The following is a 17,595-nucleotide window of genomic DNA, read 5'->3' on the forward strand; positions in this document are numbered from 1 at the left end:
TTGGAAGCCCTGAGAAATCCTTGACTTTTTCCATTTCAATTGCCTTAGTATGTCATTAAAAACAACAACAAAACTAACCTCACAGTCTCTGATTTTCAAAAAGAAATTTATCTTTGTGAAAAAACTCCTTATAGGGCTGTCATGGATAACCAAAAGGGAAAGAAACTAAAACTATTTAAGCATCCAGTATCTAGCTAATATGATTATATATAGCTACTGGACCCATGATTTCCTGGCATAAGGAAATCCCTGGTGAGATATCTCTCTATCATGAAAGGTTGTTACTTCTCTGAAACTTAGACTCTTACAGAGTTTCCCAGAGGTTTTAAGCAGCTCACTTAGGGTCTTATATGGGAAGGAGTAAAGTTAGATAATCCTGGTTCTGAGAGTGACCCTCTATCCATTATGCTGCACTGCCTTTCTTCATATAATAATGACTAGTCTTTTTAGAAAAGATTCATATTCAGTGGTACTTGATGATATGGATGGAGACAATTTCCCTTATAACTTAAAAGATGTTTGGTAAGAACCATACTGGAGGGGAAAGTTGAGAAGAATGGAATTTTAGGGGGTTTAACTGCCAGTTACTGTAGTTCTCAATCTCTCCATTTACCTTTGTCCAGAGTAAAGATAGTTATGCTTATCTACAGAACAAATCCATTGGGAGAAAAGATGAACTGCATTGAAAACCTGTAGGAATCTTCTCATGCTTGTTCTAAAATTGTCTACATGGCCCTAGAAAGCAAAACTGGGAGCAAAGAATTGAGGTTTCAGAGAGGCAGATTGGACTTAATGAGACAAAAAATTTTGCTATCTCTTTGGATTTCTTTGAAGACAATGGATTATCTCTCACTTAATGTCTTCAAGCAAATGATGTATGGCCATTCATCTAGTCTGTTGTGGTGATTCTTCTTCAGGGATGATTGAGCTAGAGAACCATTGGGGTACTTTCCATACTGGGTATCCTCTAATTATGTAAACTAGAGGCCAATTATTCTATTCCTTATTTCTATTCTAATGTTGTTTGAACAATTTTATTTCATGTTGCTTGTTTTATAAATGAAAATGTGCTGACATATATGCTCAGAGAAAGGTTCAAAGACTGGGCTAAGCCAATAAGCCAGGAACAAACACATACCTGAAGAGTTGGTAAGCCAGTTAATAACATTTTATTAAGTGCCAACTATGTACACCAAGGATATAGAGAAAGACAAAAGATGGTCCCCAATCTCAAAAAGTTCACAGTCCAATGTGGAAAGAGGGAGAGTTACTTACATTATAAATGTCAGCAAGGATGCTAGTTGCTTTTGCTAAGAGCTAGAGAATTATCTAATGTTAATGGTTGCTATAAGTTATGGGAAGGAGTCTGGTTCCCTAAATGAATCTTCTTTCATTTCACAGATAAAGAATCTGTGAACTTTGATCTGAAAGAACTCCTACCCTGATGAAGCAGTTGAATACAACTGGTTTCAGTAATTCCATTAAATAGGAAACTTAAGCCAAATAATCACCTAAAGAAAGGAAGGAACAGGTTCTGAAATGCTTGGTGACAAGGGAGAACAAATGTTCAATTAAGGTTGGTGGCTAAGTTCCAAGGTCCGAGAACAAAAGTGAATTCTTAGTGGGCTTGCCTTATAGAAAAGACTTGTAGTATTGTAGTCGTAGTAAAAAAAAATTGCCTGGGAAAGAGGATACAACTCTTCCCTATTATATATCTTGTGGCTGAACATGCTGAGAAAAGAAAGAAGATAATAATTCAACTTCTCAGGGCCTTTATATATTGTACATTTCTGGGTCCTGCTACATATTAGATGAATGATGCTGGATAAGACATTTAATTCCCTGAGGCTCAATATCTTCTTTTGTGAAATAAAGTCATACAAGGGAACCTCTAAGATCCCTTTTGCATCTTATTATTTAATAGGTGAGGTAAGGGAAATATTACTAAATTAAGTAGGCTTGGTTGCATGAAGGATTTGGAATTAGAGGACCTGTCCTTGAATCCAGGTTCTTATCTTTACTGCCTCTGTGACCTAGGCTAAATCCCTTAACTCTCAATGCCTCAGTGTTCACAGTTATGCTGCATTCTTTATAGTCTTTCTGTATCTGTAAAATGGTAATATTAGATTAGGTATATCAAGATCCCTTTCAGCTCCAAATCTATGATACTACATTACTAATATGTGCATTCACAGATTTATGTAAGCTAAAGAAAGACAACTGACTTCTATGATAGAAATGTCCAGTGTCTGGGAAGACATTGTCAACTGTTGAACAAAAGTGTTCCATTGATTAAGTGGATGATATTACAGTTGACTTTTCTCTTACCACTGAAATTACACATCGTCATCCCTGCTATGGGCATTATATAACCAAATAAATCAATGACTTGGTCTTGGCATGTTTTGAGACAAGCACCACCACCCCCATTTCAATCAGTGCCATATGTAGGGTTCATGTGCATATGATCCCCAGAATTCTTCCACATGCTTCCACATGTTGATGGAAAGTAAATATGCCTTGTCTCTGAACATCATTTGGCTTTCATTGGTAAATAAAGAAACATGGCTTCTTGGGTCAATTTCTCATCTTTCCCTGGTCCTCCATTGCAGTTCCGAGCATGAAGCTGCCATTGACTTCAAAGGGAGTGTAAAAGTGTCTGGAAAAAGACAGGAAATATGGTGATGGTATTTAGGAGAGGCCTGGTGAAGTTCAGATTTCTTTTGTATGACCTAAGAATATAGCCCCTATTCCACACCCATGTCTTTCTTCTACAGCAGAGGAAACCAGGGTTTTTAGAATATCTCATCAAATCACATTGACTTTACCAATGGAAAACTAGGAAGACCCAATTTAATACCACACTTAATAAAAGACAGACGCAGCCACTTCAGAGGTCAGTGAGCTCTTTATTGCTGGATTCCTTCAAGCAGTGGATGGGTGATCATTGCTCAGGGATGTTGTAGACAAAATTCAAGACCTGGTAGAAAAGGAGCTATTTGACCTCTAAGATCACATCCAACTACTGATTGGTAAGATTCTTAGTATTACAAACTATTATAGAGGAGATTATCTATGATTACCAAAAAAAGACATTAAAATGCTGCCTGCCTAGATAAGGTACCAAATTCACTATAATATATTATTCATTCTTTCTTAGGAACTGCCACTCCCTATTCCTTGTTTCACACAGCTCCCCATCCCCCCTCCAAACCCTAGCGACTTTAGTAATGAGTTAATGATAATAACAGAAAGGAAGATTCTAAGTCCTTATTTTCATTCGTCCCCTTGTATGAAAGGCTTCTAAAAATGCATTTCATTTATATAAATGTGCACACACATATTCTATATCTGTGCCAGAGCATTTTCCCCATATATAATGAGATGTATCTTTCTGGATTTTCTGCACAATCAGAGTGTAATTAAGCATATGAAGATGCAGGTAAGTGCATGAGATGCATGTTTAATTAAAATGGAAAATGCTGGTTAAGTATCAATTTATCCAGTATTCAATTTACAAGGAAGATTCAGAAACCAACTTTACCTCTATTTATATATACAACCCTCTATTTATGTGTATATATGTATACACACACATATATATATATATATGCATACATGTGTATGTATACACATGCATGTTTTTACACTGAATTCACATTCTCATCCCATATGCTGCAGTGGCTGCCACATGCACTCCTTTCTCTACCCACCCCCAGCCCCCAAAAGTTGGTCTAGATCAGAAATCCCCGTGAAAAATATAGTGCGTGTATAAATTCATGTAGGGCAAATAAAAAAGCTGTCAGAACACAGCCGCCTGAGTCAATGTATAGCCTGCATATGGAAACAATGACATGATTGTTTACTTACTGGTTTAATGATATTCTCTTTCTCCTAATGGCAATGTGGAAGATGTGAGCGCCAGATGCTTCATCCATAGTGTAGCAGCAGAGAAAACTAGAAGGACTATGGTAAGGAATTTACCCTGACACCGAAATATAGTGTAACTCTTCAGTTTATTAACGCTGTGTTTTTAAAAATACTTTGATGTCTGAAGCTTAAATTTCCATATTTTTATAACGGTTCAGCAACAAATTTACATATTTCCTGGAATCTGCAGCTATAAAAGCGGTAAAACACTCCAGGCATTATTAGACAGTAGATTATAACCCATTACTATTGTTTCAATTAGCAATGTAAAAGTGACCTGCAGTGTTCAGATGACCCACTAATGGATTTAAATGCTTTCAAATATTAATGCAGGTTTTCTAAAGATGAATCCCAAACCCATTATTCCTGGAACAACTCTGAGCTGAAAAGCTGGCAATGATTGTGCATTATGTGGAAAAGCTCATGGTTAATTAAATGGATACCTAGCATTACACTATCCACTTTAGTGCTACAAAATTATTTCTCATTGATTTTTACATTCCAAGTCCGTGATTCAATTTACTTCTGCAATTTGTGTTGTCGTGTCAATAAAAGAGAATGGCTAGAAGATGGAAGCATTAGAAACTGATAAATACATTAAGATCCTTTGAAAACTGTACTTTTCCCATTGTTTTCCTCCACTGAAATATCATTTATAGGCAGCACTTGGTTATGTATTATTAATACAATTTTTGTTTGCTTCCATCTGCTCCCTTCTTCCTTCTCCTATTCAGGAACTCGAATGTTCCTGATTGCTTAAGGGTGAGCAGCTAATTTTTTGGTAACAAGTTCTCTCACTATCAAGAACAAAAGCATCATCAACACAAATCTGTTATTTCATATTAAATGAACTTGAAGGCCAGATTCATTATCAAAGGGAGAATGGGGAGTTTTGTGTATATTTCTGTGTGTGTGTGTGTGTGTGTTTTAATTTCAGTGAGAAAATGGCATTCCTATTTGTTAAATCTTGAAAGTTAATAAGGAATAGCTCTAATGCTAATTAACTAATTGATATGATTATTAAAATCCATCTTGAATAGAGATTTATGTAGGGCTCATTGTGTTCCAATGTATTTTGTCCAACGCATTTTATTATTTTGTGCTTTTCTTATCTTTCTTTTCCTTTTTCTTCCTTTCTTGTTTCCTCTTTCTTCCTCTCTATTGCTATCTTTCCTGTCTCTGTCTTTGTCCCTCTGTCTGTCTCTCCCCCTTTTTCTTTGTCTCTGTGTCTGTCTGTGTCTGTCTGTCTGTCTGTCTGTCTGTCTGTCTGTCTCTCTCTCTCTCTCTCTCTCTCTCTCTCTCTCTCTCCCCCTCTTTCCCTCTCTCTTTCTTAGACCCTGCCAGCTTGATGGATCATAAAGAAACTCAAGTAGAAGGTAATGATTGAGCTAAATCTTGATTGAAGGTAAATTTAGGTAAAGCTGGAGCATTTTAGCTTTGGAGGAATGGTCAGTGAAAAAATACAGAAATGTGTCAGATGAGTAATATAAAGGCTAGGTTAGCTGGTAAACAGAGTGCACAAAGAGAAGTAATCTTTAATAAAGTCAGATATTTATGCATTTTAAGATTTGAAGAACATTTTAAATTCATTGTCTCATTTGATTCTCATAATGATCCTGAGGGTTATTATCATGTACATTACAGGGTGAGGAAACTGAGTCTCAGAAAGGTTAAGTGACTTGGGCATAATCACATAACTAGTAGGTATCAGAGTAATTAGTTGTAGTAGTACTATAAGGCAATTCTCTTCTTGTTCTGTTTCCAGTAATTTCCATACTACCCCACACTCTTTTAAAATATAAAACAATGTAATAAATCTATAAGAAAGAGTCAGAGAGACAGACACAGAAAGAGACATAGACACAGAAGCAGAAACAGACACAGAAGCAGAGACAGAGAACATTATTTAAAAGTGGAGAAATGATCATTAATGATTAGCTGTATCAGAGAAGACTTTATTAAGGAAGTTGTACATAGATAAGATTTTTAAAGGATGGGTAGGAATTCAATATGACAGTAGGGAAGGAAGACCTCTCAGACACATAAGTTGTAAAGGCATATAGGTAGGAACATGAAGGACTTGTTTAAAATAAATGAAAGCCTTCTATTTTGCCTAGAGAGTAGAATACATGGGTAATGAATGAATGGCAGTGAATAATGTAAGATAAGACCAGAAAGGCATAATAGAGGGCAATGAATGCTAGGTACAAAAGTTGAAATTTGAATCAATAGGCAACAGGCAGCCTTTGAAGATTTAAGAACAAAGATGTGACCTGACTAAATTGATATATGAATTAGATCAGTCAGTGGTTTGAATTGGAAGTGAGAGAAAATGGATATAAGAAGACATGTTAGGAAACCATTGCAACAGTCCAAGTAGGTGACAAGGAATATTGATGCTATAATAGTGTCAATAGAAATTGAGAGTAAATTTTGAAAAAGATGACTAGTAGCCAGTGTCATATAGTTATTATTTTAGCACATTGCAAATCTTATATTTTCCAGATAAAAATTATATTTTCTTTGTATTGTCACTTTTCTTCAATACTTGCCACCTGAATCTATCTCCCTTAAATTTGTTTATCCCAAGACAAGTTGTTTCCACACCAATGGTGGAATAACTTTCGCTCCACAGTAACCTCTGGGTTGGAGCAGATAGGGAATCAAGTATCAGCATGGGGTGGTGCAATTATAACTGAAGATATCAACTGCTCATTACACACCTGAGTCCTCAAAAAACATTGTGCTTAAGCCATCATCTCATTCAACAAACAATCGACTCAACCCATGTTCATTAAGCATCTACTATATTCAGAACACAAGGTTAATTCATAGGATAGTTAGAGGCTGCTAAGCAAATGCCAAATATACCCATGAAAGTTTTCTATAGAAAGGAGCAAAAAAATCATTCTTTATCAACAACACATTTATTTTAGGCTATAGTGGATTGCTACCTTTCTGAAATTCTGATGGACACAGAGGTAGAATGGCAAAACATTCTAATAACTTACTAAGGATCATCTAGTCAGTGGCAGAGCATATGTTAAAAAATGGTCCACTATCCCACTGCTGGGCTTAATTCACTATTCTGCTTTCAACATATTAAAAAAGGGAGAAAGGCTTTAACTTGACATCTGCTCCTATGGGTTTCATGTCATTAAAACAAAGCGTGCTTGTTCAGACAAGAGTAGAAAAATAAGCAATACGACAGTGTTTATGATATTTTACCAAAACAAAATTAATAAAACATCATCTTTTAAATTGTTGCCTTTCAGTAGAATTGCAAATATGCCCCAGATAATAGGTTCAGGATATGAAGGCAATCTTTTTAATGAATGTTCATTCACCTCCATCACAACAAAGTTGAAAGAATAAATTCATAGATGATACTGCAACATTGTGTGAATATAATGCACTGCTGAACTGCAAAATGTAGAAAAATCAGGACACAAAAGAAACACTAGGGGCATTCCATAAGGCAGCTTGCTATATGATTCCTTCCCATGGTCAAAGGCTTCCTCTATCCCAGCCAGAGGGCCACAATGGTGGTGTGTGCTCTGTGTTCATTGAAATGTTGACTACCTGTATATGAAGAAAGTACAATGGTCCTTGTCATCTTTGCCTATGGCCATCTGTGATGTATACCTTTAATAATTTCCATTGAAAATGGACCTTTGGGGGCAAATATACATAGTACTGTGTAAATGTGAGTAGAGAGGACGGAATGTTGACCAAGTATAAAATCTTGACAATGGACTGATAAACTAGAAAAATCAGACCTATGGTATGTATACAAAAGGTAGAGTGAGAATCCACTTTATAGTAATAAAAAATAATGGTAAGAGCAATAAAGAGGACTAGGCTTGGTGTCACAAAGTTCCAGGTTCAAATCCTGATTCTAATACTTAGCCAAGGAAATGTAAGTAAGTTAGTGAACCTGTCTAACCTTTAATTTTCTCAATTTAAAAAACAAACAAACAAAAAGCCTAGGTGGCACAGTAGCTAGTGTTAGGAAGATCTGAGTTGGAATCCCAACTCAGGTTTTAACTAGCCGTATGATTCTAGGCAAGTCACTTAACCTCTTCTGGCCTCAGTATCCTCATCTATAAACTGAGGTTAAAAATAGCTACTACCTCTCAGGATTGTTAAATATAAAAGGAAATAATATTTGTAAAGTACTTTGTAGACTTTCAAGTGTTACTAAAATGCTAACTGTTATCATCATATTTAATTCTTTTTTTACTTTTTATTTTTTAAATTTTATTTATTTTAGGTTTTTGCAAGGCAAATAGGGTTAAGTGGTTTGCCCAAGGCCACACAGCTAGGTAATTATAAGTGTCTGAGGCTGGATTTGAACTCAGGTACTCCTGACTCCAGGGCAGGTGCTCTATCCACTGAGCCACCTAGCCGCCCCATCGTCATATTCAATTCTAAAATAATATACACAATGACAAGTAAAATAGAAATGCTTTTAATTTATGACCAAATAAAATCAAAGAAATATGTTGTACTCTCATCTTTCTTTGCAAGGTTGAGATAAACAATGCAAATTGTTGCTGTTATCATCATTGTTATTATTATCAAAAAATTGATACCTACCTCACAAGCACTACTTTCAAGAAACTTCTAATGAAAGAATTTTTATGTGTATTCTCTTTTTCTGATACCCATTCAGGCCTTAGGGGCTATATAAGGGAAACCATAGGATAATAGTATCATAGGATTCAGATATGAAAGGAGAGAGAGAGAGAGAGAGAGAGAGAGAGAGAGATCTTTCAATATACCCATTTTATAGATTAGCACACTGAGTTTCAGAGAGGTTTAGCAATCTACCCAAAGTCACCCAAGTTGCAAATGACAGATTTATAAAATGAGTGCTTTCTCTATCAACAAGCAGTTCAATTTCCATTTTACTAATCCATTGTAAGTTTTAGAATAAAATATATGTAGATCTTAGACAAAGTATCAAGTTCAAATAATTTCCTGGGGAACTTAGTTCCTCTCAACCCTGGAACAAAGTATTTTCCCCTTTTATAGCTAGACAATTCAATTGAGGAGTTTTAGTTAAAATAGTCCTGAAAACTGTTTCATTTCATCACTAAAACATCAAGATATGAATCATCAGAATTAGAAGGAATTTCAGAGGTTAAATAGTTATCCAGAGGCAATTAGATGGTTCAGTGGATAGAATGCTGAACCTGGAGTCAGAAAGACCTGAGTTCAAATACAGCCTCAGATATTTACTAGCTGTGTTATCTTGGGCAAAATCACTTAACCCTCTTTGTCTTTACTGAAGAAGAAAGGCAAAACTTTTCAGTATCTTTGCCAAGAAAATCCCATGAACAATATGGTACTTGGAGTCACAAAGAGCCAGTCACAACTAAATAACAAATTTACTTATTCAAACCTCATTTTATTGCTGAGAAAACACAAGTCCAGAAAAATTAAATGATTTTCCTAGGGTCACATGACAAGTTTTCTGGTAGTTATCTCACATTTCTGTCTAGTGCTCTGTCCTTTCTGATACACTATTAGGTCATTCCAAAAAATGTTTTGTTGGCTATTGTTACAATAGGAGGTAGGGACTAGACTTGTAATTTTATTGGTATAGGGAACTCCTGGGTGAGAAAACATCCTCAATGTTAAGTTGACATAGTAACTTTTTACCTTAGAGAACTGGAAGTTCCTATAGGGCAGGGACTCTTTGGCATCCTTAGTAGCTGGCTCAGAATAGGCAATTAAGAAATGCTTATTGGATAATTTTTTTTCTTGTTTTCTTTTCTTAGAGCACTGAAAGGTTAAATAACTTATTGGGAATCACATAGATAGTAGCCGAAACTTGAACTCAGGTCTTCACTGCAGGATGAAATTTTAAAAAATCTTTTTTTCTGATGAACTTGATGATACGTATACATTCCCAATTATTTATTTAAAAACTATTGAACTAGTACTATTCTAGCCTGTGCTCAATTGGACATGTTTTTGGAGTGGGTTAAAACAGAAATAAATAATCTACAAGGATTATTTCTATTACTGTGTTGTTTGCATATTTTGCTGCTATGTGATTTTCATATATGTTTTTGAGGAAGAGTAAATCAGGTAACTGAAACAACTTATAGGTGATCATATACTGTATGTACATGAGGCGAGGGAAAGCCAACTATAGTGTAGAGGACAGGTTACACATCACCTGGTGTATTTCTCTTTTTTTTTTTGTAAGGCAAATGGGGTTAAGTGGCTTGCCCAAGGCCACACAGCTAGGTAATTATTAAGTGTCTGAGACTGGATTTGAACCCAGGTACTCCTGACTCCAGGGCCGGTGCTTTATCCACTGCTCCACCTAGCCGCCCCGGCCTGGTGTATTTCTAACACAAACAGCTCACCCAAATAAAATTGCCATCTCTTGACTAAAAATCACTGATGGAGGCTAATAGGTTTACTTTCAGGGAAGCCACTACTGAGGTAGCAATCCGCATGTTACAGCAAACAAACATTGCTGGAAGTAAAGAAGTCTTTATTTTAAAGCAATGGTCCAGGAATAAAAGTAATAATTGAACATCCGATTACTAGGATGAGAAGATGATATGACATTTTTCACACTTGGTTGATATTTCTATGGCAGAAAAAAAATCCTACATATACATCATTTTTACTTACACCATTACTCTTGTCAAGTGTTTAGTATCTATAAGCTTGAAAGGAGCCGCAATAGTAACACCTGAGTACAAAATGGTCAAATGATGATCGTTACCAATAAAGCAAAAAGAAACCCCAAAGGATAAATCTTTGGGAAATGGAAGATGAACAGATTTCCACTAGGTGATTGCTTCTGAACATTTCCACATTTTTGATGAATATATTAATTTTGTTAAAAGTTATCTGCGATTAAATTACAGCAAGAGAAGACATATATCCTGTGTGTTGTACTGTAAAAGCTATAAAATCTAATTAGAAAGTGGAAATTCAATAGAAATTATTATAGCAATAAAGAATTAGAATACAATAAATAGTAGAGATTTCGGAAATTTATTGTAGAATACAGACAGTTCATACATTACTGAGCTATGTGGAAGTCATCTGGAGAAATATTTATTCAGAACTGAACTAAATGAGGCTGTAGAAGATTATTAAGGTCACTATAAAGATATTAAACCAAAAAAGAGAGAGAAGCAAGATTCAGAAATTGGACCCAATGGTGTGCTTAGGTTTAGAAACTTATGAAGCACAGTACATGTGTTATCATGAATGGTTCCAGTGAAAAATAAGACAGAGAAGAAACAAACAAAAATCCTTTAAAAGTGTTAATGTATAGAACTTACATCTTCAAAAATAATTTGGAAAAATACTATGAAGATAAGAAAATATGAGCTTGTTTTTGTATGAAAAGTTCAACAATAATTCATATCCTTTGTTACGGCTCCAATATTTCCAGTTTCTCACCTTTAATCAAAACAATCTTCTTGCAATTTAATTATGCTTTGAGTTCTGAAGATGAAGCAACCCCCTTGCCTTGGGAATTTGACTTTCACTTATTAGAAGAAAAAAGTTCAAATTCTGATTAACTATTTAACTGATAGGCAAGTTCTTTTTGTAATATTAGTCTCTTGCATGGGTTTAACTGAAGTATTTAAAATCCAGTCAGTATAAGAGGAATAATGGAAACGCTATAAGGCTTTTGTAAACAGATGATAAATTAACTCTTCATAAAATGCACAGTAGATAGCCTGGAACCAAAACAGAGGATAAAGCTTTCACTACACTGAAGGAAATCTGACCCCCAGGAGACCAAAAGGTATGGAAACTTGTTAGAAAGAATGATTCAATTTAACTAAGAATATGACTGTGCCTCCCATGAATCCAACTTCTCCAAGTACCTCAAAATCAATTTCTTCTTTCATCTCTGAAATTTTAATTACCAAATATTGGATATCACAGGGAAAAAGATAACCAAACCCACGAGAACAGACACACACAAAAATATGCAATTACAGATGAAATCAATGTAACACTGTTCTTACTGCTGAAATACCTCACCCCCCCTTTGTTTAAATTTGGAAGAAGGAACTTGACTTTAAACTCTGAACTTCAGTGTTCTTGCTTGCAACACTGAATTCCACTTCATACTGGTGATTAGGCAGAAATGGGTATAATCATTTGGGTGCAGAGACTTTTCATCCTCATCCCCTCCACTAGTTTTTGAATCTGAGCAATGCTCTGGAAGCAATTGAGACATGCACACAGGGATACTACTAGTAGATTGGGCAACCAGACCTGCGTATTTTCAGAGCAAGTCAAAGTAGGCAATTTCTCTTGCCTTCAGTCAGTGCCTCTCCCTCAGTTGAAGTCACTGATTGTGATTCCAAATTTTCAACACCCCCCATGTTCTAGATAATGTAAAACTGTAAAAAGTCATTTGGTATACTTCTTAAAAATAAACCTGTCAACTGCCAAAATAAAAAAAAAATGAGGGGAGGGGAAGGGGATGGGAGGGGAGGGAAAATATACTCAGGAAGAACCACAAGATAGCAACATGTTCAGTAATGAGTTGTTTAATATTTGGGAAATGAAATAATACAAAGTCATTGGAGATCTTGGGTCCACAGTCATATGAAGCAACCTCATTTAAGATTACACTGAAGCTGTGGCAGCTGAAATTCTGGTATGATAAGAAAAGCTCCAAACATTTCTTTCTGCTGTACCTTGCCTTTTTCCTGACTTATAAAGTATGGTCACTGTAATAAATTCACACTTTACCATGTTAAATTCATTTATACAGCCAGGAGCTTATAATAAAGAATATAGACCAAAGAGCATATTGCATAATGAGATCTAATCTATGTAAAATAAGTCCCACAAGAAATGTCCTTTACTTTGATCATATCCCTTGAAACAAGATCCCCTGCTGAAAACCACAATAAAATGAGAGCTTGGGAAAAAACTCGCCTAGAAAGCAAGCTTGCTTTTTAAAAACAAAAGTTCACCCAGCCTACTGAGCCCATGATCCTAGGGAGGGCTTAATTAATGTCAATGGAATCTCTCAGGCTTCCTGAGGCTTTAAGAAAAATTAAATCTCTTTAGGGTTTCCATGCATGCTCCTTTGCTCTTCTTCTGATACTCAAACCTAGGGAAAAGTGGGAGTGTGGTGTGTGTGTGTGTGTGTGTATTTGTTTGTGTGGTGTACAAGGGCATATCTGCACACATTAAATCACACCCCAAGCAAAAGTAACCAAAACTAAAATGCAGACAATACCATTCTTCATTCTTAGCATGACCTCAAGTTTCTGACCCTTCATTGACTCTTACACATGGAAAGGAGCTATTGACTTTCAGAAGCAGAAATGATAATATTTCAGATTCACTCATTGCTTTTGAGTTTGGCCCTGGACTGGTAGCCCTGGTCTGCCCTCGAGGCCTTGCTGTTCAACTATTCTGTGAATCTCAGCTAAAATACCATACAGGAGTGGAATGTGCTGTTATTTTCCATTATAGACTTGAGCTACTTGTTAAATAACTTCTTATTGGAATGAATAGGTTTTCTCTAAGCTTCCACTGCCTGAGTCCTTCATTTTCTTCATAATCTTAAAGAAGTGGAGAAGCTGAGTAAACATCGTCCTATCAGTAATAACAAAGTCAGAAGAGATCATATATAAAAATGTTTAGTTCTCTCTCACACAGTTGCCCCAGAGAAGAAATGCCAAAGGCAGGGTACCTATCTACATACTCAGGCCTGAATTAAGACTAAGACTTATTGTCATTGAAAAAAGGGGAAAAGTCAGAAAAACAAATTTCCTGAATACTTAAGAAATCTGGTTAATTCATATTCAAGAGAAACTATGCCTCCAAATAGTATAGATCACATTGACTTCATGGTAGAAAACAGAAATGAAGCACAAATAAAGATTTAGAATTTCTCCATTGCTGTACCATGAGGGCAAGATCAAACCTATTGTCTCCACCATATTGAAAGTGGAATAGCCGTTTCTATAATCAGTTCTCTCCCAAGCTGCCTAAACTGCTCTCTTAGGATCACCAAGGTTCTGTCAGTCCCATATTTCCCAGCAGCTAAGTCACCATAAGGGTTCGGTTGGGCTGACTTCATTTGTTGTAAATATCTCAGAATTACACAGGGGGCCTTAACCGATACCCTGTGAGTGCTATATGGTTTCATGTTGCCTTTGTAGTTTCGAAGACACTCTAACATTATTTAATTAGCTAAAATTTCTTCTCTCTTGAGAAATGGAAACTCAATGAAATGTCAACAATGCTGTCAGTCTGCTCCAGGCTAAACTCATTACATAAAAACTCAAGGTAGGAATTGTGCAAGGCAGAATTCTTTGTCCCAGTTTAGAGACTGTACCTCCTGCCAATGAAATCCATATGTGGTTCTATGTACACAGTAAATTTGGGGGAGAGGAGCTAATAAATTGCCTTCAACTGAGGCAATAATTGATCAGTTCTTGCAAAGAATTTTTGCCTAATTAGCCAAATTGGCAATCAGAGCCTGTTAGGGATTACCTGCTTACTACAGCTATCTTCCAATGGGCATTTCCTCACTCAGCTCCTGTTAGGAAAAAGGATGCTCAATGTATATAGCCTTGTTTTCCAAATGAATCTTTTCCCCGAAAAATGAGCACTGTATTCTCTGCACACCACCAAGAAGAGCTATACAAAAATGCCTCACTTTATCCGAATTATAATGGATAGTGCAGGCTCCATGTGCATATTACCAAGCATAATACAATTTGGCATTTTCTATTGTCTGAGGGTTTATAAAGGCTAAATTTCTTGATTTATTTAAATAGACAGATAGGAAGGAGCAAACTACAAAAACAAGTACCATGTACTGAAGGCATGTGAATTGCCTCCTTCCCAAGGATAATGCAAATTAGAAGTATGTAAAGCTTTGTCTGCACCTGGGATCTTTAATGAGGATAAAGAAAAATCAGACAGAGATTCTCCAGGGAAAAGAGAGGATCGTTATTTGAATAACCTGCAGTGAATTCTAATCAATGCGACGTGACTTTGAAAATGAATGTGGTCTTTCAACCCGCTGTACTTGAGTCATAATATTAATCATAGCTTCATGGTACAGTAAAGCTTATGACAAATGGTTATTCAGTGGATGAGCAAAAAAAAGGAAGAAAAAAAGAGCATGGGGGGAAAAGGGGGACAGAAATTCAAAGGCTATTTTTTCTTTTCTATAGTCTACTGGTTGGCTGGTTTTTATTGGGTTTTCTTTCTGTGATTTTTTTTTTTGGAAAGAGCTTGATACAAATTCTGTGTCATAAATGGCATTGTTTTCTTTTAGTATTGACACAAATGCACATTCTCCTCCCCAATGAGATGCTGCCTAAGAATACTGTTGTTTGTCATTTCTGTGGGTCCCTTCAGTTCATTCAGCCCATTCTCCTCGGAATGTTGTATTGGGTAGGTGCTAGGTGCTGGGAGCCACTGCAGTGTTGGAGGGGATTTCAGTATTCTTCCTATCACTCTACTATAGTCTTTGTAAAAACTTCCTAGAGGGGCAGAACTTTAGACTTCATTCAGCACACCAGCTTTCCCTAGAGACTAGGTGAAAAGTGGTGCTAATTTGTATAATTTCTAGACATATCATTGATTCACGTCAAAAAAGATATTTTTTAAAGTACCCATTATGTGTCACAACTGTGCTAAGTCTGGAGTGTTTCCTGATTCAAAATAAAATCCAGTTTGGATACATTAAAATGTATCTCTCAATTATATGTTGAAGCTTAGCTTTCAGCATCCAACTTTAAAGAACTCTGATCAATCAATCAATCAATTGACAAACATTTTTAAAAGACCTACTTTATGCCTCACCTACTTCTGAGTAAAGGTAAAAGTTCTTTTCCTTAAGCAATCTACATTCTCTCCAAGGAAACAGGTTGGTGTGGAATTACATAAAAAATAGATGTGTTTAGGGGAAGGTACTAACAGGGAATGGGGAGAAAGATCAGAAATATTTAATGTAGAAGCTGACCCTAAGTGAACTTTAAAGGAACTTCTTTGTTCTTAGAGGTTAATTTTATTCTAGCTATGGGAAAAACTAGTGCAAAGACATGGAAATGGTTAATGTAGTACCCTACATGGAAGGACATAAAAAAAAGGTCAAGTTTGTCTATGTCCATGAAAAGGAGTAATGTGTATAGAGGCTAGAAAGATTTTCTGGGATGAGGATATAAAGGTCTATAGAGATTATCATTTCATTTTATCCTCACAAATACTGGGAGTTAGGTGTTATTACTACACATAAGGAGTGTGAGGCATACAGAGATTGACTTGTTCAGGATCACCTTGCCCATGACCTACCTAAATCAAAGCAGATCTATGAATGAGCTGAAGTAGCTCAAAAGAAATGTGAGATGCACAAATTTTGAGGATCTACCCCGAATGTTCATCTGGACAATTTGTATCTAACCTCTGGTAGAGCATTTTTAGCTCATATTAGTCTTATCAGTTGCAGGTGAGCACATTGTAACTTGACTCTAATATAGTGATGTCATTTGGGTACTGTTCAAGAAGGAAGAACAAAATCAACCAATCTAATCTCAATCTAACTAGAAGGAGTTTTGTTTGGGAAAATATGTTCAAATGAGAAAACTGTTCAAATTATATTTTTAAAAGCAAGCAATCATAAGTAAGCATAAATATTATTTTCTTTTGGACTTAATATAAACTAACAACACATTAGGCATTATTTTATATTGAAAAAAATTGATGGATCATTTGGCAAAATTAAGGAAAGATATGGACAGGGGTGTCACATAATATTTAATCATGAATGAATAATAATCCACATCAGTGAAGGGTTTGATGAGGTCATAGTTCCAATAAAATCTCTTGAGTATTGATATTTTCAAATTGAAATTGGAAGGACACTCTTTCTCCTGCTCCTTTACCAGAATACCAAGATTCTATCTTTGTTTTTCTCTTCTGTCTTTCCCCCCTCTTTTACTTGGCAATGTCACAGAAGATAAAACTGTACTTTATGCTTCAATCACAAATCTTCCAGAAAAAAAATTGTGACCATTAACATTATTCTAAATTTATGTATTGCTCTTCTAGGAAGAGAAATGTCCAAACTTTCAGTCTCTTCATGATTTTAGGATGTTTCTCTAACCCAGGATAATTTATAGCATTCTTGAATAAGAAAAATATGATAAAATAATATAGTTTTAGGTAAACATTCAATTCCATCTAATGGTAAAATATTCACTTAATTTTTCCAAGACCACTCATCTCTCCTTGACCACTCCCATCTCCAGATTTAATTAAAGTGACCTCCTTCCTCAGATCAGTATTCTAATACCTTGCAATAGGGAAAAGAGAATGGATCATCATTTTAACTTCTGGGGAATGGGACAGGCAAGGATTTTAACTAAAAAGACAAGTAAGGTTATCTTAATTAATTTTCCATAACTAGATTTTTGCATGCATTCCTAGGTGAGTTAAGTTGACTCTCAATTTCAAAGAAGATTATGACATCAAGGAAATAATGTCATGACATCCATGTAATTTGGAGTAAAGTGAGGGGGTGCTATGCAAAGACACTATTCTCATTATCTCTTCCAAAACCATCTGAAGCCAGTGGCCTGAAAAGTAGGAACAGGATGACTAGTATTGATCTGAATACAATAGGAGATCATG

The sequence above is a fragment of the Macrotis lagotis genome, chromosome X (genome assembly GCF_037893015.1).
Source record: "Macrotis lagotis isolate mMagLag1 chromosome X, bilby.v1.9.chrom.fasta, whole genome shotgun sequence".
NCBI lineage: Eukaryota > Metazoa > Chordata > Mammalia > Peramelemorphia > Peramelidae > Macrotis > Macrotis lagotis.